The sequence below is a fragment of the Hemicordylus capensis genome, chromosome 11 (genome assembly GCF_027244095.1).
Source record: "Hemicordylus capensis ecotype Gifberg chromosome 11, rHemCap1.1.pri, whole genome shotgun sequence".
Classification (NCBI taxonomy): domain Eukaryota; kingdom Metazoa; phylum Chordata; class Lepidosauria; order Squamata; family Cordylidae; genus Hemicordylus; species Hemicordylus capensis.
This window is the reverse complement of record NC_069667.1, coordinates 28,150,018-28,171,289: the sequence shown is the minus strand read 5'-3', so window position 1 is coordinate 28,171,289 and position 21,272 is coordinate 28,150,018. Positions and strand designations below refer to the sequence as shown.

At 44.8% G+C, this 21,272-nt stretch overlaps 1 long non-coding RNA gene across 1 annotated transcript in view; it reads right to left on the bottom strand.

Moving 5' to 3' along the window:
* LOC128335671 (uncharacterized) overlaps positions 1 to 21,272 on the bottom strand; it is a 68,426-nt gene that overhangs the window by 35,101 nt on the left and 12,053 nt on the right. The window contains exon 2 of the long non-coding RNA XR_008311674.1: positions 1,988 to 2,107. This is a non-coding gene — a long non-coding RNA (uncharacterized LOC128335671). The remainder of the gene's footprint in view (positions 1 to 1,987; positions 2,108 to 21,272) is intronic.

The window sequence follows — 21,272 nt, the reverse complement described above, 5'->3', positions numbered from 1 at the left end:
ACTTTTATTTATTTAAAAAAACCCAGAACCACCCATTTCACTAAAATAAATAAATAAATAAATAAACGCACTTGAATCTATCTAATCAATTTCTCATGAAATGCAGCCTGCTGAAAACCAAGGCAGAGGGATATGCAGCCTGGTTAAAAACAAGACAAGGAAGACAGATTTGCAGGGTCAGGCGATGCATTGTGTAACTGGCCTGCGCTGTAAATACTTTGTAAATAATTTGTAGGATATTCATATATCCCTATGCACAATTTGTAAGAGGCTTATAAATATCTTATTAGGCTTCCATAAATCACTGCAATTCCATTCCTTAAAACAGCCATGCCATTTCCTTTCGTGCTAAACATAGCCTTTGGCCAAGGCGATGCCCTCCTCTGCAAGGGATTCTGGGATTCTAGGAAGCCTGTAGAACATCATGGGCCGCCCTCAAGGGAACAGTGATTTCCAGGAGAACTAGTTTTCTCTCTCCCTTCCTTTAATAAACAGGTGTATTCTCTCCAGGCCAGTTCCTACATTTGTCAGGATCAAACCCTGCAAATGGCTAGCAACAGCATTTGGTATCCACTTCCAAACACCTTCCTCAAAAGATAGATTGGACACAACTTGTGGAAAGTTAAAACAGAGGATCATGGGGGTGGTGTGTGTGTGTGTGTTTGGAGAGAGAGAGTGAAAGGAGGGAAGGAGAGAAAGAGAGGCCATACATGTAATATCTGGATCCCAGAAGGATGCTCTTAATACAAAAGAATAGTATATATTTCTTGTTGATTAACTAAACCCTGTGAACAACCAGGAGCCATTTAAGTGAACACAAACTGACTTGTCAATCACTGCACTGGAGATGCCATCAGATGCAGTGAAATGGGAAGCAAGAGAAAACTGTTGGATCCACGCACTAGGACAGCAGCCCCAGGAGGCAAAGACAGCACTTGACATCTCAGCAGGAGTCACTCCGATGGTCATCCTGCCCATCCCACCCCCCGCAATTTTTCTCAGCCATCATAATTTTTTTTAAACAAGTATTTAGATTTATTTTAAAACCAATTAAACACAGCCAAATTCATGGATAAACAAATGCACCTTCAAGGCTCTTCTGAAGGCAGTCAAGGAAGTAAACCCCACATCTTGGCCAGGAGTGTCTTCCAAAGCACAGGAGTTTGGCCCAACTCTAAGTAACCACCAGCCAAGCTGGCACCATCTGTAGACTGACCTCTTCAGCTGCTGAACCTCATAAGCAGTGGGGTCTCTACAGAAAGAGAGACTGAAGCCATTCAGGGCTTTAGAACTGAGTGCCAGCACCTTGTATTCTGCCTGGAAACCTATTGGCAGTTAGTGTGACATTTTAAAAATCAGTGTCTTCCAGTTGTTCCTGAGAATCGGGTACTAATTGAAATTTCCAGTCTACATACAAAGGCAGCCCTACGGATAGCACATTAGGGATGTGCAGAACTGGTTCACGATCAAACTGGACTGCCACGAACTGGGCCAGTTCAAGCAGTTCGATCATGAACCACTCTGAACTGGTTCAAGCTGGTTTATCTAACTGACCAGCCCAGCCAATTGGTTCAACTGAATCGGTCTACATATTCACAGTATGGGACCAAACTGGGACCAAACTGCATCATCACGCACACCCCTAGAGCACATTGCAGTAGTCCAGGATCTGCTGGAAAATGGAAACCGTTCTCCCCGCTCTATCACAAGGCTTCTCTCATCCTGAGGCCTTCCAGGCTTGCCTCTTAAAGAAAGAAAGGCACTGTGCCCCTTGCTTCACATTCTAGTAGGCAATGACACAAGCTCAGCCTGCTGTGTGTCTCATCAACAGCCACAGGACTGAATACATAGGCTGTGCCCTGAGTTATGTATCCTTGCTCCCAGGAGCTTGCTGGACTCTACCACCTCTTGCCTGGGTGGGTACCAGAATATTTTAATTCAGAAATTGGTGACCCTAAGATAACAGCAGATAATGAAATATGCTTACCAAATATGTAGAAGATGACATTGCTTGGAGCGACAGCAAAATACTGCAAACATTTCACAGGAGAAGTTGGAGAACTGAGCTGGAAGCCATTAGGTGAAATGTGGTAACAGCAACAATAGACTGCATAGAAGTGGAGAGAAAATGCACTTATTATTGACACTTGCAATGGCCATTTAATGGATGTTTCTCTTTTATCTCAATGAGCCAACATGGAAAAAAATATGGAACAAAGTGACTGTGATGACAGCCTTTTCATTTCTATTGTAATACCCAATTGATTGGACATGTGGACAGGCCTCATGAAATGTTTTAAGCCTGTTCTGTTTTGCCTTTAGGCTATTATGGGAACGAGGTTGATGGCTGGCAAATTGTATTTGTTTTTCTCTGTGTGTTTATTGTCCCTGCATTCTCCCATCTCCATCCTGATTATTGAATGACTTTTCCCGTCTTGAAATTGCTAAATAAAGTCTCCAATGGCAATCGATAGGCTTACATTTTTAAACACACTCTGAAAACTTAATTGTTCCGAAAGATCTCCCAGAGCCCTGCTCTCCCTCCCTCCCTCCCTCCTTCCCTCTTGTTTATATCTCTGTTCTCTTGAGTCCTCCTAATGCTCACTTTAGATTGGAGGCAGGCATGATGAATAATCCAAGTACCGATCTGGAACCATCAGATCACAAGCTTCTGTGGCATCACTGCCAGTTCCTGGCCTCATCATCAGAGATCTACCCAATCTAAAGCCTGGATATCTTTCCGAGGCAACGCAAGGGATCCTCTGGATGATTCTTTACTGCAGTGTTTTTCATTGTAAGGCCGTGGAGGCAGCAGAGGCGCCCATTAACCCAAAGTGCAGCCCCCTGACTAACTGTTTCTTGGGCCTGTGTGAAGTTTTGGCTGAGACAGAATATTCTGCACACACACACAGTCCCTCTTTGGCACCATGCGGAGATGAATACGGAAACGGCGAATATTTATATACCGCTTTTCAACCAAAGTTCAAAAGCAGTTTACATAGATATATAAAAAATAAACAAGATGGCTCCCTGTCCCCAAAGGGCTCAACCATCTAAAAAAGAAACATAAGCTAGACACCAGCGGCAGCCATGGGAGGGAGGCTGTGCTGGGGTTGGATAGGGCCAGTTGCTCTCCCCCTGCTCAGTAAAAGAGAATCACCACTTGAGAAAGGTGCCTCTTGGCGCAGTTAGAAGGGATGATGCTAACCATTCTCACCGTGCAAATGGCCATTCCCACGGTGCAGTGCTGCACTTTGCCAGCACCGGAAAGCGGCTCCTTTAGGGGAATTGGACCCCGCTTGGGGCCCTCCACCATCTTGCAAGGTGTCCACGGAGTGCTGGGAAGTGTAGACCTCTTAGAGCGCCATCTCATCTCTCTCTTAAAAGGGCCCTCCCAGCACGGAGAAAGTTGCAGCACCATGCCGAGTTCAGCACAGTGGGAATGGCCATTTGCATTCCCTCTTTTGAGGTTTCCCAAAGTAGGTTTTTTGCCCTTACTTGAAAAGTAGCAAAGATCACAGCTTTAGTCGCTAGGAATGAGCAAATTAAAGGCTTGCTAAATTATTCTTCTAATGAAGAGATTAATTTTTGCACTATGCACTCATTTATATTGTTGTGTCCTATTTCATTGTATTCCCTCCCCCTCAATGCAACAAAGTTTGTACATATGTTTACAGATTTGCCTTCAGAGTAGATAAGCATACAATAAATTAGCTTCTTCATCTCCATTATGTCCCATGTTCTTTTGGGACAGTGTGGAAGAAGAGATTAAATTTTAATATATTTGATGCTTTTGCATTCCTTGTTGATTTTTGAATGTTCTACTGCCCTGGTTCTTTGGAGCTAGGAGCAGTTAAAAAAACACCTTCTAAATTAATAATATATCAAACACCCTGAAGAATGTTGTCCATTCATGGTCAGCTCTGGAAGATCTGTGGTGAACTGCTGAAGACTGCAAATCTGGGATGCGGAAACTGGAGTTCACCATCTGTGCTTTGTTCACTTATTTTGACAATTATAGTTCTTGTCAATTATTTACAAGAGCACTTACTTACTGCTCCAGTAATGCTCTGGAGGAAATTCTGTACAGAATAATGAAGTCTTAAGCATTGTGGGACTTCCTCAGGTTTTAAATGTTTGCCGAGAAGCCAGGGGCGTGAGACAGCCAATATTCCAGGCAAGTTAAGGTGAAAGGAACCAGAGTGGAGTGAAGAATTCTGCCATGGTATTGGCTCTTATGGCTACACAATGGAGCTCTTTCAAGCAAAGATGTTCTTCCTATGTTCCTGGAGCTTAGGAACATAGGAAGTTGCTTTATAATGAGTCAGATCCTTGTTCCATCTAGCCCAGACTGGCAGCAACTCTTCAAGGGTTCAGGCAGGAGGCTTTTCCAGCCTAAATGGAGATGCTGCCAGGGAGTGAACCTGGGAAAGCCTGCATGCAAAGCAGGAGATCTTCCACTGAGCTATGACTCCATCCCCAGATCCTGCTGGATATTCATAGAGTCTGAAAGGCAAAGGACTAACAGTCAATTCAATCCAAATTCTTGCCCAATAGGCAAGACCACCTATACAACAACAACAACAACATTTATATACCACTTTTCAACAACAGTTTCAAAGCGGCTTACATAGATAAATAACAAATAAATAAGATGGCCAATCCACAATTCAGGCATGATCGCAAGCAGAGAGAACGCACATGTCCGCAAATCAAATTTCCAATGGTCAAGTCCACCACAAGGTTTTCAAGATCATGATTTACTTCTGCTTCACTACAATTAGGGTTGCTGGGAGTTCAGACAAGGAGTGGATGTACAGTGACTTCAGTATGGTAATCTGTTAATGAAACTGACCTGGGGTGATTGGTGAACACCCCTAAATTTGCATCCAGGCTTGAGAGGGGAAATTAGCTCAGAGAGGACATTTCCACGTGATATTATATTTGTGCAAAGTTGTGGACCCAGGAAGTGACTGGACTGAGGCATGATTTAAGGTTCAAAATCAAAAGAAAGCTTTTATTGGAGGGAGGGATATAGTGGAAGCATGACCCAGGCCACGTAGAGGCCCATTGTGCAGGCGTGGTGGCCTCCAAAATGGCCACTGCACTGGGGGGGGGAGCCCCGAATGGGCCGAAGAACAGCTGAACAGGCCATATTTGGAAGGGTGGAAGGCTGGCTGGGGGAGGGGGAACCGCCACAGACTCCCACCACCACCTTGGAGAATGCATCCCTGGAGGGGGAAAGTTAAATTTTTTTTTTTAAAACCCAAACATCCATGAACCCCCAGAATGGGCTGGGGGTGGGGTTCAGTCTGGGGTTGAGCCCAACTGAGGGTGGTTCATCTTGACCCTGAGCCTTCAGACTCAACTTCGAACTGGTTCGGTACCAAACCTGTTCTTCACACTTCCCTAGTGGGGAGGCCAGACACTGTTGTGGCAAAACCCCAACAGTGCCGCCATGAGTGGGGAGGACACCTGTATGTGAACACACACCTGATTGCTATGACCCTGAGCCAGGCCATTTCTTCCCAGGTAATGACAACCTTATAACTCTCTCCTTGCCCACTTGCCCACAGACCATGCCCTGAGCTCTAGCAGCAGATCTCAGAGCGGCAGAACACATATCCTAGGATAACCCCAGGCCCAGGCACATCACTGTACTGGCTTGTACATGATGCTGGTTTCTTAGAGACGGGAAGGCAGCAATGTAATATGCTTCCAACCACTACATGATACCTGGCATCTCGAGAGAGAGAAAATGAAATGCGGAATATTTTATTGCTTTCAAAAGTTCCTTGGCTGTCTGATTGGCATTTGTTGCTGCTTGAACATAAGGTGGGAAATAGAACAACTCCTACAGATCCCTCATCTGTTTCACATTCTGTAACACTTTAGGTGGGAAGGCATTATTGTTCCAAAAACTGGCAAAGGAGAATACACTGCACATGCAAATCCGAAGCAATCCATTTCAAGCAACACATCAGAATATTTCCAATTTATGTGCCAATAGAGACGGTAAACTGACAAGAAACAGAGATGAAAGTTCTTTAAACATTTCAGCTTTTTGGAGAAGCAAACATTTCCGTCTGCAGATTTGTTTTTTGTCAAGTTGCAGCTGGAGAGAATCCTAAATGGCTCCCATGAAGACTTTAAAAACTCCCATTTTGCTTACCCAGTAAATATTCTACAGAGAACATCACACTGCTTCGATCCCACTGGCATTTCCAACTGCCAATCTCCAAAAGCCCATTTTAGCTCAGATACGGCTTCAAATTCCCACCAAAGGCTTGGAATTCAGGATGCCGTGCAGTGAAGGATCCCCCTGAAGGTTTTTACATACATAAATCAAATGATAGTTCAGCCCCTTGGTCATTAATAGTAACACTTAGTAATTTATATAACTCTTGAAAGTGTTTCGCTTGGTAATCCTTACTAGGGGCATGAAAAAATGTTTCTTATCCGTATTTAGTTTTTGTGTCTAAAGATTGTGTTTGTGTCTGTGTGCATTTGAGCAATTGCATTTGTGTCATCAAAACATTCCATAATTTCCAAGCGTTGATTTATCTGTTCATTCCCTTTGGTTCAATGGGCTGATCACCTCCATCACTCCTAACTTGTGGTTTCCCAGCCTATCCACATAAAATGTTCAGGTATTTGAGGTCCTCTCAAAGGGTTCATGCCTGCCAAATTTCCTGGTTCTAAGAGGAGTTATTCAGAGAACAGTTAATGCTTTTCAATACCAGTTACAGGGGAGTAACAGCAGGAGAAAGGGCATGCGCTCAACTCCTGCCTGCAGGCTTCCAGTGGCATCTGGTGGGCCACTGTGTGAAACAGGAGGCTGGACTGGATGGGCCTCCTTGGGCCTGATCCAGCAGGGCTGTTCTTAGGTTCTTATGACTAATCTGAATATTCACATAGAAGCAGTTCCACTGGAATTCAAGGGTGCTAAGGGGATTTGAGTGGGGAGCCCACTCTCCCCGCAGACAATCCAGGCTTCAGCCCTGGGTGGCCGAATTTCGTCACCCATACAACTCCCAGCTCTGTCATGGAGCTGGCGGGGGCAGTGGGGATCGGGGGCTGCATGGCCCTCGGAAGTTCCAGGATGCCCTGCACAAGCGTACGGGGCATCCTGGAGAGATCCCCAGGGCCGGGAGTCTTGTTTTAGCCTCCCAGTGGGGGTCTCCTTGTGTGTTGCTGTGGCACGTAGCTGCACTGCGGCAACACACAATTGAAAAGACGGGGTTAGCGGAGCGTTTGCTCCACTAACCTTGTCTAAGGGAGGGCTAGTTAAGCGGGTTACCCACTCTGAGGACACTGGGGTCGCCTGCGAGCCCAATGGTTCTCACGATCACCAAAAATCAGGCTAGGCTCCTTTAGCCTGCTTTTTGGCGATTGTGAGAATCGCCTCACTATGTTACTAGTCTCAATGGCCACTAGTCTTGATGGCCATAGGCCACCTCCAGGCTAAGAGGCAGGATGCCTCTGGATACCACTTTCAGGGGAACAACAGCAAGAGAGAGGGCATGCCCTCACCTCTTGCTTGTGAGAGTCTCAGAGTCCACTGTGGAAAACAGAATGCTGGACTGGATAGATTTACCCCCAAGTCCCTGCGGGTTATTGGGGAGTAACTCACACACAATTCGGGTTTTTCACTGCACATTGGAGTGTAGCCTGATTTATATACAGGGTTAAAAAATCCACTTTTTGGTATTGTTTTTTGGGGACAGCTTCGAGTTCACAGTAAAGCCTCTCAGCAAACTTGCAGTAAAGCCTGTGAGTCCCAGGTGAAAAACTGCATTTTCTCAGTGGAAAAAAAAAAAGATTGTCATTCAGTGCTGCAGAAATTCACAGCAGCACAACCTACAGGAAAGAAGGCTGGATCCCCCACAGCTGATGATGAATGACTATGCTATAAACTGATTGTCTGTAAAAGACCTATGAAAATTTTCAGGATGAGTTGCTTCGTGATCTGGATATGTGTTGAACCATTCAAAATGTGGGTTATGTTTAATGAGTTTTCCTGTTTTCCCTCAGCAGTGGAAACGGGTGGGTTTGAATTGAAATATGGCTGTATCTTTGCAGGTTTTTGTCTTTTCTTTGCTTCCCTGCTATGACAAGGCAGTCCTACAAGGTGAAATGTACAGAGAGTTCCATCTAACCAATGTCGGAAGGTGCTGATTAGTTGAAAGAGGTGAAATTGTGGCTCCTGTTTGGAGAGAAGGATTCCTAGTTTCCAACTGTTATTTCCTCACTTTCATTGCACCCTAATTTCATCTGCTTGGCTGATGGGCTGATGGACTTCTGGCTTGCCCAGTTCCAAAACCCATGGATGGGTGAGAGCAATTTCTGCACTGAACACTGCATATTATAAATCCTGTGCATCATTCATCTACACCCATCTTTTGTTGCAGCTGAACCCATTTCTCCATTTTCCATTTGCTCCATTTTCTGCCCATGGCGTACACATTTCTTTCCTAACTGACAATATTTTTCCATTGCAATTTGAGAACCAAGGCTGAAAGTTGAAGTGAACATGGAGATATATTAATGGGGGTGGGGATTAAAATTGCCATGAAAATCTGATCACAAGACTTCTAAGTGAGAGTCAGCAACAACCATTTGAAATGCATATGCCTGGACTGTGTATCAATCAGACTTTTATATTACAATTACCGATACGATGAATATTTATATACCACTTTTCAACAAAAATTCCAAAGCAGTTTACAAATATAAATATAAATATAAATATAAATATAAATATAAATATATAGAGATAGAGATAGAGATAGAGATAGAGATATAATGGCTCTGTGTCCCCAAAGGGCTCACAATCTAAAAAAGAAACCTACGATAGACACCAGTAACAGCCACCAGAGGGAAGCTGTGCTGGGGATGGAGAGGGCTCTCTCCCTGCAAAGTAAAGAGAATGACCACTTTTAAAAGGTGCTCCTTTTGTTCAGTTAGCAGGGGGTTAGGGTATATTGTTCACCTCCTTTATGGCGTTCTCACAGCGCAAGTGGAACAATTGATTTGTCCTGTCTTTCAGAAAACCTGGAATATCCATATCCGATTTCAAAGGCGTTGGAACACTGCAGCTTTTGGGAGGACTTCAAGGCGAACTGAGTGAGTGCCAGTGTTGACTTGTGATTGAAGAGGATCAGAAATGCCAAGGGTGGGGGGAGGAGATACACATCCCTTGTTTTTTTCATAGCTTATCACTCTGATTTCATGAATTTCCATCCACATTTTCAAAAAGCATCCAAAGACACAGACTGCTTCACTGAGGGTTTGCTGTACACTGACATTTTGAAAGTGTGCTTGCTTTTAAAGGGAGGGCATGAAAGACAGAGCATTAATATCAAATCCCAATTATGTTCAACGCCAAAACGAAAGGACGCGAGATAAGAGCATTGCCTATCTGAAAGGAACCTGATGGGTGCTTATACATTTTTAAATAATGTTTACTTCTACAACGCAGCAATTGCTTTGGAAAATTACCTTCTTGCAAACACAGAATTCTATCTATTTTCAACATTATGAGGGAGCCAGCTGCTTTCATGTAGCCGTGTCTTTTTGATATGTTGTGATTTTTCAAAAATATAGGAAAAAATATATTTTCTATCGTGAAAAAAAGTCAGACAAACACATTTTTACCATTACTGCTAAGAACATCCACATCAAAACAGGTATTATTTGCTCCCATCAGTTCTTTGAATTGTCGAAGAGTGAGAAGGTAGTGGCATTTATATCTACATAGCTATATGTTTATCAGTGTAACTATGCGTGGGCCTCACTATTCCATGCTTGTGAGCTGAAGGTTGTTAGGGGATTGCCAGATCCATCTCATGAACGCGGATGAGGATTGTTAGGGTACTTCCATCCCAGGTAGAAAGCTGACGTTTGGGTACTGAGTGATCCAAGACACCTGGGGTGTTAGAGATGGCTGGAAATAGGGCACTTTGACATGTCTTGCTCAAAATTTGTGAAGTGTCTTCACAACCATAGTCAGCACTGAACCAGGGAGTACGCCCCAGCACAGCGGCAATGCCATGGGAGGGCAAAATGTTCTCCTCCCCTCATTTGACTGTACTTCCTTCAACACATATTTTCTCCCCCCCTCCCAAATGTGTATTTCCTCCCCCTCACTGCAAGCATTTAAATGAGACAAACTGTCCTCACATTGAGGGAGGATTGGTTTTCAGGGGTATGCCTACATCAGCTTCTGAGCTATCTCGAGCCTTATTCAGACATTGTGGGTGCCTTCACATGTAATGGTGGCATGAAGTGGGCGTTCCTGAGGGAGCACGGAGACCCATGTGTGCCACCTTTAAGGGTGGGGCTGTAGCTCAGTGGGAAAGGCTCTGCTTTGCAAACAGAAGACCCCAGATTCAATCCTTGGTTGCATCTCCAGGTAGGACTGGGAAAGACGCCTCCTGCTTGAAACCCTGGGGAGCTGCTGCCAGTCTGTGTAGACAATACTGAGCTAGGTGAACCAAGGTTTGGAGTCAGTATAAGTCAGTATGACACTGGTAACCACTCGCTTAGATTATTGCAATGCATTGTACGTGAGGCTGCCTTTTACGTGAGACTGTCTGGAAACTGCCGTTGGTACAAAATAGGGCTGCAAGGTTAACTGGTAAGGGGCCCAGTTGATCATATCACGCCAGAACTTCTTCAGCTGCACTGGCTCCCAGTCCGTTTCCGGGCTCAATTCCAAGTGCTGGTTTTAACCTTGGAAGCCCTAAATGGCTTGGAACCGGGTTACCTGAGAGAGCGCCTTGCCCCATATGTTCCAAAGTGGACCTTAAGATCTTCTTCGGAGGCCCTTCTCCGGGTGCCCCTGCCAAACGAGGTGAAGTTAGTGGCTACTAGGGACAGGGCCTTTTCGGTGGTGGCACCCCATTTATGGAACAGCCTCCCCTGTGAGGTCTGCCTGGCACCATCACTTTGTTCTTTTAGATGCCAGGTAAAGACCTTTCTGTTCACTCAGGCCTTTTAAATTTGATTTATAAAGCTGACTTTAAAAAGTTTTGTAATTGTTTTGTACTGTATTTTATATTTTTGGCTGGGTGGGTTGTGATTTCATGAGGCTGTTCTCACGAGCCACCTAGCCCAGGCTAGGGCAGTCTCGCCTGGGCAGAGGTGCTCCTGTGGATCTCAGCGGTCCCACCCAGCCTAGCCCTACTGCTTAGCCCGGCTCTTAGCTGAGGTTAAGGGAGCAAGCACTCCCTTAACCCAGGAGTGAAAATGAATCCCAGCCTTTGTTCACCTGTGGATAGTGATCTTCCCCCAGCAGTGCGAATCGTGTGGGCATGCGATTTGTATGCCAAAGATGCACAGATTGATCATCCGGGGTAAGGTGGGCTAAACCCCACCTCCCTCCTGCCCCGTACTGCAGGATCAGTCTTTTTGCCATCCCATAATTCTCAGATGGTTCCACCACCTGCTGTGTAGCAGCCCTGATAAACTCAATCCAAGAGAAGCTGCCTAGTCCATCCGTTGAACAACACTCAGACCTCATGTCCTTCTCCCAAGATCACTGAGCCACCATTTGTATAGAGCTGGTCAAGTGACCTAAAGCTGTGCTTTAAGAATACCCAAACATTTTGATTTAAAAGCAATTCAAATATCTAAGCAAAAGAAAGATTGAAAGGAGAAAATAATTCTACAGTTTCCAAAACATACCGACACATTCATTATGCATGAGGGTTTGGGAGGGTGGGGGTGATAGCGGAGGGAATTTCAAAATCTCCTGAGGAAACAGAGCACAGTCGACATGAACACGAAGTTAATCAGAGGAAAATGTGTCAACATTTGTTAATGCTCGCAGATTCTCACAGATTGGAGCGCCTAGATGCTCACAGGTGAGAAGTTATTTGAATCTAATTAAGGCTCCACTTGTGCAAATGCAGGTGCTTTAAACTTCCTGATTAATCTGATTTGTCTTCTGTGGGACTAGAAACACCTCGTGGATCATCCAAGCTGAGTTTCTTTCAGATAAGGAAGTCCCAGAGCCTGATGATATTCGTGTGTGTGTGTGTGTGTGTGTGTGTGTGTGTGTGTGTGTGTGTGTGTACCGGCCTCCAAGGAGCCGATCCCCTGCCAGTGGCCAGGTATGGGTATGCTTCCTAAGGGGAGGCAAGCACACATACAAAACTAGCAGCTGCTGCCTCTGTTGCTTGTAAAAAGGGAGACGTTGGCATTGGGCACCCTCCCTCAGGCCCAAGGAGGTGTTTGGCTGCCTCTATTCGTGGAGGGGAGAGCTGGTCTTGAGGCAGTGAGCATGAATTGTGCTCAGCAGGGTCTGCTCTGGTGAGCATTTGAAAGAGTGACTTCATGTGAGCGCTGTAAGATTTTCCCCATCGGGGATGGGGCCATAGCTCTGTGGAAGAGCATCTGCATATTTGCATGACAGAAGGTCACAGGTTCATTCCCTGGTGGCAGCATCTCCAGGTAAGGTGGGGAGAGATTCCTGCCTGAAACTTTGGAGAGCCACTGCCATTCAATGTAAACAACACTGAGCTAGGTAGACCAGAGGTATAATGCAGTTCCCTATGTACCTATGCAAAGGTCAAGTGTGCCGCCAAGTCAGTGTTGACTCCTGGCGCCCACAGAGCCCTGTGGTTTTCTTTGGTCTAATACAGTAGGGCTTTGCCATTGCCTCCTCCCGCGCAGTCTGAGATGATGCCTTTCAGCATCTTCCTAGATCGCTGCTGCCCAATATAGGAGTTTCCCATAATCTGGGAAACATAACAAGCGGGGTTTCGAACCAGCAACCTCTGGCTTGCTAATCAAGTCATTTCCCCACTGTGCCATTAGGTACCGATGTAGTGCTCATTAAATTTGGACAAGTGTAAAGATGGAATTTCAGACAATGTGCTGCTAACCGTCTCTTTGGTGCCGTTCTCCCTGAGGAGGGGAATTTGCATCTGTCCTGTAGTGTGTCATGGCTTCACATGATGGAATCCATGTCTATGCAAACAAACAAACAAAAATCCTTTCATATAAGAAAAGTCATTAGCAAGTCACAAAGACGGGTAGGCTAAGACCTAGAACCTCTATGGAGGAATGATGTCCGTGGAGGACCGCTCCATCTGTTGATGACCTCTGTGTGCACAGCAGGGCTTCGTTCACCATGTAACTGTGCAACCCCATGGAACAGAGAGCCAGCTCTAGAGACTCCATCCGTTCCTTGCCTCCTTCGTTTTAAAAAGAGCCTGTCTCTTTTCTGCAGCTTTCTTCATGCTGCTAATTGCCTTGTTCGACATTGCCCTGACTATACACCCCCTGGGAAGCCAAAGACCGCTTAGCTATTTGTTCACACATGAAAAGAGGCTTTGTGAAATCGCCAGTAGGGCTATGGTCTAGTTTTCAGACATCTGATGAATGAGGCTAACTTGTTAATAAACCAGCCAATTAAGAATGGCCTGTGTGTGTGTGTGTGTGTGTGTGTGTGTGTGTGTATATAGAACTGGGCAACTCTGAATGGCAGAGCTTCTGGGTCTGGAGGAGAGAAGGGTTCACACATGTATCTACACCACCTGATACTTTACATTCTGTCTGGAGATGGCAGGAATTGAACCTGGGATCTTCAGCATGCAAAGCGGATGGTCTTCCTCTGAGCTCCGGACCTTCCTCTGATGTCCTTGGGCATTGACTCACTTCACACAAGGTGACGCCCAACCCAATGTGCCTGTGTACAAGAAGTGTGCATCTCAGGGCACACCCCAGAATCCTCTACAAACAGGGGTGGGGGAGATTCTGTGGGGAGTCTGCAGAGGTCCCTTGCCAAGCAAGTTGATGAGGAATGAGTTCCCTGAAAGTAGAAATTGGGGCGGTGGGGGGGGGATGCACTAGGACAGGGTTTCTTAACCCTGGGCCCCCAGATGTTGTTGGACTACAACCCATCATCCCCAGACATGGCCTTTGTGGCTGAGGATGATGGGAGTTGTAGTCCAACAACATTGGGGGGGGGGGGAGGTTAAGAAACCCTGCACTAGGATGTTTCCATTGCAGTGAGTGCCCATCAAGATGACGATCATGAGAGCATCAGCCGGAGTCTGCCAAGCATTCAGGGACGGTCTGAGAGGTCCATCTTCCGGCACAAGGTCAGCACAAGGCACAATGAGGACATGTCATCCAGCTCTGGAAGGAATGCCCAACTCTATTATGCACCTAGAAGAGTGAAACCTCCCAGAATTCTGTGTCTGATTTGGTGGCTTTTTTCTGTTTTACTAGTGACTTGAGGGGGAAGGAAACCTCGAGGAGAAAGCAACTGCCGGTGTGTGCTGATAGACTTTATTTTGTAGGGAAATAATTGAATAGGAACCGTGCCACCCAAAGTTGTTAAGATTCTCTAACTCTGGCACAGCAAACAGCGCCTCGGTGTACACAGGGTCATAGTTTCTGTACGTGTCCTGCCTTTCAGCTCGCAGATGCATCCATCACAATGGCTGCAAAACTCTCCAAGGATTGCTGGAGGCCTGCAGCTCTTCCGAATTCTGCACCATCTGTAAACTTGCTCATTCTGCTTTGATTACTGGGGGGCTGTGGATACGTCTGCAGTGCTCATTATTAAACTTCGCTTTAATATGGCAACAGGTGTCATGGAACTCCTACTGTGCAAACAGGGAGGGAAATGGCTTGTCATCTATTGGTATTCATAAAAGCTAAAGTGAATATGGTCACTACATATTATAGACAGGCTTTAAAAAAACTGGTTCTTGTTTGCCTGTGTGTTAGCTCCGCTCATAAGCCAGGAGATGAACTGCACTGATGTCACAGAATGTCCACAAACATTCTAACATCCTTAAAGGAACCACAAGGAACAGCACAGCCTCCAAATCACGTTGAAGGCTTGTTTGTCTGTTTGTTTTCACATTTATATCCTGCTTGTCCTGTAAGAATCCCAGAGCAGTGTACATGGTTATGCTTATCGTCACAACAGCTACTTTGAAGTAGGCTAGGCTGATAGAGAAGTGACTGGCCCAGCGTCACCCAGTGAGTTTCATGGATTTGGATTTGAACTTGGGTCTCCCCTGTGTGTGTGTGTATGCAGTTTCAAAAGAACATTTGTGTAGCAACCCTTGCTAACTTGGCAAAGAGGCACCTTTTAATGTGGTGATTTTCTTTATTTAGCAGGGGGAGAGTAACTGGCCCTCTCCACCCCCAGCACAGTACTTCCAGTGACTGTTGCTGGCATCTATCTTATGTTTCTTTTAGATTGTGAGCCCTTTGGGGACAGGGATCCATCTTCTTTATTTATTATTTCTCTGTGTAAACTGCCCTGAGCCATTTTTGGAAAGGGTGGTATAGAAATCAAATTAATATCAACAACAACAACAACAACAACAATTCAAAAGTTCAAGTCATATAGGAGTATTGTATGTTGTAAACAGTGATTGATAACACAGATCAAAACAGAGAGAATAGTCCAGGGTCCTCCAGCACACCCACTTCTCTCCCCACTGCCAAAGATGCTTCTGACAGACCACCACTGCTGTCCAGAGAGTCCTTGCCTCTAAACCTCTTCTGCAATGGTGCTGTCAAACCTGCCCCCCCCATTCATAACACTGGGATTGCACCTCAAAGTTTCTTCTGACCAATATTTTGGTTAAGCTCCCCCCCCATTTTTAAGAGAGTCAAACAGGGTTCAACAGAGCCTTCGTAGAAACATAGGATGTTGCCTTATGCCGAGTCAGACCCTTGACCCATCCAACTCAGTACTGTTGGCACTGACTGGAAGCAGCTTCTCTAAGGATTCAGGGAGGAGTCTCTCCCAGCCCTACCTGGAGATGCTGCTGCCAGGGAGTGAACCGGGGACCTTCTGTAGGCACTTCCCTTTCTCTGCAGCTCCCCGCAGCTGGCTGCCATGTTTGTCACAGAGTGCTGCCGCTAGAGGGGCCAAGCCGAGGAAAGCTGCTGGTGCACTGAGGGCTGTCTCTCTTCTTTTAGCATAATGCATTCTAGGATACCTGTCGCAGTCCTTGGAGGACCCAGCTGCCCTTCTCCATAATGGAGACTGTGGCTGTAGTGATCGTTGGGGTGGCGTGTTTGCAGCAGAGCCAAATGGAGAGCCTGCTCATTGGAGCCCTTCCCTCTGCTGAACCACCCCCAGATGACCATGTGGAAGACCTTACTGTATCCCTTTGTCACAAAGCTGAAAATCCCATGCTCCAGTTCAGACTAGAAACCAAAGATCTTTTCTGAAAAACCTCACCAAAAAGTGTAAGGACCACTTAAAAAGCAGATAGAAAGTGTTTTTCTTTAATCATACGCACTGACGAGAAATGCATTTAGAACTGTCTATTGATCTAGAATGGAATCATTACTGATGGTTGAGAAGACACAAACAAAAGCGAGCTTTGAGAAGCGTGTTCTGCTCATTCTTAACAATCCAAGCTGGCATAACTGACAAAAATTACCAGCTTCCTTATTAATCAGTAAATGACAACATAATTAGTTGGCTATTGAGTGGCCCACCTTTGGGATCAATACCTTTGGTCTGCATGAGAAGAAACAGCTATATGTTTACACACCTTAATGGTTCTGAAGGGCATCTGTGAATCATAATTCCCTGTAAACAAAGCATTGTCAAATGAAGGCAGAAAAACAGGCTGCCACGATACACAATGTTTGGTTTTATAATGCTTTACAGGCACAAAGACTAGAGGGTTCCTAGAAGCATCTAATTTTTGTAATGAAGTGTGATGATGTATCACATGTTTGGTATGTGACCAAGTATCAAGAAAGATACACGATGGCCCATCCATCCTGGAAAGGAGGACACTTTGCATGAATCCTCAGAAGAAAAATATGTCCCATTTTATCCAGATATGATCAGGCAAAGTACCACTTCTACTGCGACTACTGTTTACATAACACTTTTCAACAAAAAAGTTCTCAAAGTGGTTTACATAGAAAGAACATAACAAAGCTGCCTTGTACTGAGTCAGACCATTGGACTGTCTAGCTCAGTACTGTCTACCCAGGCTGGCAGTGGCTCTCTGAGGTTTCAGGCAGGAGTCTCTCTCAGCCCTACCTGGAGATGCTGCCAGGGATGGAACCTGGGACCTTCGGCATGCAAACCAGGTGCTCTTCCACTGAGATTCAGCCCCCTCTTCTAAGAGGAGTATCTTATGGAAGAAACAGGGCCCACATTGAGCCACACACCCCCAAATGCAAACCACCACACTAAGGTGGCTTGGGGCCTGAGGAGAATCTGAGATCTCTGCCTTGATGTGGGCTCACATAATCATGCTAGATTCGAATGATTGCGTGAATGAAGCCGCTATATCACTAAAGAGAAGAAACAACTTGCTTGTATCCTTCCTGTTTACCAGATGGATACAAATCGAATGCCTCCCCTCTTGTGTGGACCCTTCTCTCCCTTTCCCCTTTTTTAAAGACAGGGAGAGGAAGGCATCTGGCAGCTCTGCTGGTAGCCCAACAATCTACCACCGGAGGCAAGCACCTCACCTTGACTCATGAAAGGGGCTGCCCTGTTGCCTACTGCCTTCCCCTTGCCAGGAACCAGAAACAAAATCTTACTCTGTGGCAACTGTGTTAGCAAATCTACTCTCTCCCTTTCTTTCCACCACCTTTCCTACCTTGAAAGAATTTGAGGATGCCGCCACCTGGAAGTACAGCCACCTAATGGCACAGCGGGAAATGACTTGACTAGCAAGCCAGAGGTTGCTGGTTTGAATCCCTGAACACCTATATTGGGCAGCAGCGATACAGGAAGATGCTGAAAGGCATCATCTCCTCCTGCGCAGGAGGCGGCCATGGTCAACCCCTCCTGTATTCTACCAAAGAAAACGATTCGACGGCACACTTTACCTTTACGTGGTTTGCTTCCAGCATATTCTGGGAGATCTATAAAAGTAAACCAAGGCCCTGTGTCATACTCTGATAACTAACTTCAGCTAATCGCTGCCTCTGCCCAAACCAATTTATGATCTCCATTAATCAATGTAGGAAGAGTCTGTGAAGCAACCAAAAAGGAGAACCATTAACGTTTGTTGCTTTTGGGGGGCGGTGTTTTAGGGATCATTTTTGTTGGGATTAATTTCCTCTTCAAGATTTTTATAAGTTTTTTATCTGGTGGCAGGATGTTTGGCAGGCAACACAGATGAAATATTTTATGTGCCAGTTTCCACTGTCATATATTAGAGGCATTAAGGTGTCTGTAATGGTGCCAAATTACAGGGAAGCAAAGAATGGTAATATTTTCATATTTACTCAGAGTTGGGCTTCAAGGGTGAAAATAAAAGGATTAGGAATATTCTTTTCCCCCACGCATAAAAGATAGATATTGACCTTAAGAAGAATCCAGTGTGCTTATTGATTCTGTTGATGGCTCCATTCATTAAATTCCTCAAAGATGCTGTGTGTTTCTGGCTGCAGAATCCTCATGTGCCATTAAACATTATGGAACATGCCAGTTTGCCATGATTCAATGTAAAATAATGGGCTCAACGCAAGGATGCGGGCAGAAAGGTGCATCAAGGGCAAGGAGACGAGGTTAAAATAAAGTCAAAACATTTGGCGTGGATTATCCATTGCTGAGGAGGAGGAATGTGTGATTGCTTGTTGCTGCTGCCTGCCTCTGTGCCCAGCTCACAGCTGCACATCTCCCCCAATTCTCACAATGACCAACTGGGAGCATACACAGTCCCTACTCCTCCTCCTCCTACTACTACAAGAAGAAATATTTATATACTTTCAACAAAAGTTTCCAAAGCGGTTTGCACAGAGAAATAATAGATAGATAGATAGACAGATAGATAGATAAGATGGTTCCCTGTCTCCAAAGGGGTCACAGTCTAAAAAGAAACATAAGTTAGACACCAGCAACAGCCACTGGAGGGATGCTGTTTTGGGGACAGATAGGTCCAGTTGCTCTCCCCCTGTGAAATAAAGAGAATCACCACTTTAAAAAGTTACCGCTTTGTCCAGTTAGCAGGGCAAAGGTAGGGGAAATAGGTAGGAGGCTTCTCCTACCCTAGCAATCATCGTGAGAACAGCCATACTATTATTGAACACTCAAGCAATGTGTGTACAGCGCACACAGGTACAGAGCGGTACTCAGATACGTTTAAACACAATTGCCGACATACCGTGCAACACTCCACCTGTCCTGGCCCTCTGTTGTGCAACTCCATTTGCACAATTCTCCGATATTGTCAAAGAGTCTGTTTGGTTTCTGCTCATCTGTGGAGACCAGGGTAGCAGCTCAAACAATCCCCATATGAAGCTGTGCAGTGCCCCACAGCCATGTGTGTACAAACATCTGCACACTTGTACAGCACTGTGTCTGAACAGGGCACCTGTTGACTTCTTGTTCACTGCTTTCTTTCAAAAGCTGGATTCTTTTCTCATGGTAATTGCAAAAGATCTTGGCTGAAGTCAAGAAGTTAATATCAGCAGAAAGGCTGTGTAAGAAATGAGGGGAATTAGGCCTGATGTTTCTGACAGAAAGATTTGGGGGAAGTTGTAATTGAGAGTGAAATGATTAAAAGTGATTAAATACTGGAACCCAACATTTGGTGGTGTAAAATGACTTCAGCTCGAATGAAACTTCATTACTTTCACTGTTTGAGGATAATGGACTTTTGCTTGCAATTTTTTTTTTGGTCTTGAAAAGCTGCAAGATATTAAAATGGGTTTGATTCAGTAGGCAAGCAGCGGAACAAGAAAACAGCAGGTCAGCTTTGCACAATGGCATCCAAATAACTCAGGAGAATCATTGCAAGTGCAACAAGAACCAAAATAGCATCTTAATTGCCATGTAAACTCCACTAATAATAATTCTTTCCTGAAACCCATGCTAGAGGCTCTTGCCAAAAAAATTGTGTCAACTTTTACAGATTTTGCAGTGTCATCACAGGAAAAGCTGCCATATGTGAAGCAATTATAAATTAATTTAACTTTTTGTAGACCAGAGTCATGTGTTACAGGGTTTTTGTTTGTTTGCTTCTTAATGTTTTTAAAAAATGAAGTTGTCAGATCTTCCATCTTGCAATTTGTGGGTTGCCTCTGCCTCATGTTCTTCTCTTCCTGTTTTTAGAGAATTTTACATACAGAATTTTTCTGTATTTACATTGGGATTTTTCTGGATTGGGACGACTGTGGCACAGGGTAGTGGCTTGTGGACTAGCCTACTTTCCTTGCTATTTATTCCTGCTGAAAATCCTCCTCCTGACATTACTATTTGCCTTGATTGGCAAACCACAGGATTCCAACACACTCTTAAGGTAACCTCTAATTCGGCCTTTAGTCTGCATGTTAGTGCAGAACCCAGCAGACAGCTTTGTCATTCATTTAGTTAATGGAAATGTGCCCATTTGTTACCTTGCTTGTAAGTGTGAATCCCAGTGAACATAGGAAGCTGCCATATACTGATTCAGACCATTGGTCCACCTAGCTCAGTACTGAGCTCAGAACTATGCAAGGAGCCCCATTCAAAGCTTGTGCTTCAGTTGTTTTTTTTCTTCATTTCCAGCCGTCCTCCATGTGATGAGAAAAAAATCTGTAGTGAGAAGAGTTCTGGGGAGGTGAGCAGGGAAGGCTGCACTAAGAAATATTTCTGCCTTCCCTGGGAAGCTACAGCCATGATTTTATTTCCATACTGTGCTTTAGTGTTTAATTTATTTTTCTAATGGCAGTATAATTCGCATTGACACCTCTTCATTTCCACATCATCACAAGCTCTCCAAAGGCTTGCGCTCACATCTCTCTGCCATAATCACAGTGGCATCAAACTGGCATCCTAATGGATTCTCTGTGGATTTGTATCTTTATATTATTTCCCCTCCTTAATCTCATGTCGTAATAGCACCATAACTGGGTCCCAACAGACTTCTGCAGAAATCATTATGAAACAGTTAACATCACCGACAAGCCAGATTAAGCTGAAAGAGAAGCCAGAAGTATTCTAAAAAGAATATATTCTAAAAAGTAATTACTGGATATGCTTTTTTTTTTGTTTGTTTTAAAAAAATTCTCTCTCTCTCTCTCTCTCTCTCTCTCATCCTTTTTCCCTTTAAAAAAGATAGAAAAGAAGAAGAAATTCTACCTGGCAGCTTGCAAAAATAAAATAAAATACGTTTTTAAAAAATCAGTCTCTCTCTCCCTCCCTCCCTCTCTCTCTGAAGAAGAAATATACGGTTGCAAAAAAATGTTAAAGACATCTGAAACCAAAACATGCCAGTCGATATCTGGAAAATAATTTAAGAGGAGAGCAAAATGGCAGAAGGTAGGAGTGG